Source organism: Gekko japonicus, unplaced genomic scaffold (assembly GCF_001447785.1).
Source record: "Gekko japonicus isolate JY-2015 unplaced genomic scaffold, Gekko_japonicus_V1.1 scaffold8363, whole genome shotgun sequence".
NCBI classification, from domain to species: Eukaryota; Metazoa; Chordata; class Lepidosauria; order Squamata; family Gekkonidae; genus Gekko; species Gekko japonicus.
The window spans coordinates 8,503-10,704 of NW_015175124.1; the positions used below are offsets into that span (position 1 = coordinate 8,503).

A 2,202-nucleotide genomic window follows, 5' to 3' on the forward strand; every position below is an offset into this window, starting at 1 on the left:
ATAGGAACTCTCAGTCTGGGGCAAGTGATGCTCTGTATTCTTGGTGCTTGGGGGGGGGCAATAGTGGGAGGGCTCCTGGTGTCCTGGCCCCACTGCTGCACCACCTGATGTCACCGGGTCTTTTGAGCCCCTGTGAGACAGAGTGTTGGATGGGATGGGCCATTGGCCTGATCCAACATTGGCTTCTCGTATGTTCTTAAGGTATAGATAGGAACTCTCAGTCTGGGGCAAGTGATGCTCTGTATTCTTGGTGCTTGGGGGAGGGGGTCGATAGTGTGAGGGCTTCTAGGGTCCTGGCCCCACTGCTGGACCTCCTGATGTCACCGGGTCTTTTTGGCCACTGTGTGACACAGAGTGTTGGATAGTGTGATGGACTGGATGGGCCACTGGCCTGATCCAACATTGGCTTCTCTTATGTTCTTAAGGTATAGATAGGAACTCTGGGTCTGGGGCAAGTGATGCTCTGTATTCTTGGTGCTTGGGGGGGGGGAACAGTGGGAGGGCTCCTAGTGTCCAGGCCCCACTCCTGATGGTCCCTGGTATTTCTGGCCCCTGTGTGACAGAGTGTTGGATTGGATGGGCCATTGGCCTGATCCAACATTGGCTTCTCTTATGTTCTTAAGGTATAGATAGGAACTCTGGGTCTGGGGCAAGTGGTGCTCTGTCTTCTTGGTGCTTGGGAGTGGGGGTGGGCAACAGTGGGAGGGCTCCTAGTGTCCTGGCCCCACTGCTGGACCAGCTGAGGTCACCGGGTCTTTTGGGCCCCTGTGTGACAGAGTGTTGGACTGGATGAGCCATTGGCCTGATCCAACATGGCTTCTCTTATGTTCTTATTGCTCAGAAACTGAGTGCGCAGCAACCCCTTCCTATTCTGCCCTGGCTCAGAGACTCCAGCCTGGCATTTACCAAACCCTGATGCCACCATTCAGTAAATTCCGGTACAAAGTCACCCTTATAAATAAGGCAGAAACAAGACTCCTGTAAATAAACGTCCAGGAAAACTTTTAAAATGTTCCCCTACAGGCTTCTCTGTGTCGCCTCTCTTACTGTCCAATTTGCGACCATTCCTTTGTCCTATGCCCCTAGTATGTATATCTGCAGATCTTAAAGTGACTTCTGAAAGTGAATTCCAAAAACAGGACACAGCAAGAGACCGCTAGAACCACTGGCCAACTCCCACCTTGTCCTGGGTTTATTAGCCCGGCCCAGGGGCATTGCTGGGGGAGGGGGTTCCAGCCCCCCCCAACATTTCTGGGTAGCCCCTCCCTAAATCCCACATGGCTCCGCCTCCATAGAGTGACAATGGCCTGTGATGTCACTGGCTCCTCGCTCTGATGTCACTGGGGCCCCCAGTTCTTCCAGCCCAGGGGGGGGGGCGTAATGGGAAAGTCTAGCGCCCCTGCTTCAAGCAGATGCTGCTGTACTACTTAGCCACAGCCCCTCTCCTCATATTTGCACACACAGCCCCTTCCAAAATGACTCACCCGAGTTGCGCGCTCCGATCCACTGAAGCTTCTAGGCGGGGAATCAACGCAGTTGCTCTCAGACGTCTCACCCTGGACTGGAGTCCTGCCTTATCTCCCGGCTACAGAAGAAGGTGGCTCTGCTGCCCGCCTCTGATCGCGGCTGCCTATCACGGTGTGTGTGTGTGTGTGTTTATGCGTCTCTCTTTCTCTCTCGCTCTGTGAGCCATCCACATAAAAAGAAGCAGCAGCTCTGGTTTCGCCAGCGGTGGCCGGGCAGATCTGGCGTTGCAGCTCAGGCCTTAGTGGGAAGCCACCTCCTGAGCATATGGGTAATTGGCCCTTTCTCCCTGGGAACATGTTGTAAATCAAGGGTTGAAAGTTACAGCAGGGAAGGAGGGACCCCAATTTCTTAATCTTCTGAGGAGGAGGAACAAACGGAGGGAATGTGTGCAGCCAGCAGCCAAGATCTAAAATGACAATACACGGATAACGTACAAATAATAAAATCTTTATTGCATCGAATAGGCCAGGGAAAGGGTTAAAATGCTCTCTCACGGCACCAATATCATCATAGGGTTTCCAGAAGTTTTCAACAGAAATACTGGACATGCTTGATAAAAACTAATCTACACACACACACACACTTCTATGCCGCTTCTGGTGTCCAAGGAACACCCTTATGTGAGGTTGCCTCATTTCCCAGAAAAGGTTGCTAGAAGGTTTCAGCCAAATAGCT

The 2,202-nt window shown here is 52.3% G+C and overlaps 1 protein-coding gene across 1 annotated transcript in view; it reads right to left on the bottom strand.

Moving 5' to 3' along the window:
- The window catches only part of LOC107122189 (major histocompatibility complex class I-related gene protein-like), a gene marked incomplete at its 3' end in the record, with an annotated part of 8,783 nt that extends 7,232 nt beyond the window's left edge, over positions 1-1,551 (bottom strand). Inside the window, exon 1 of the mRNA XM_015425216.1 lies at positions 1,485-1,551. The remainder of the gene's footprint in view (positions 1-1,484) is intronic.
- Between the last annotated feature and the right edge of the window lie 651 nt (positions 1,552-2,202).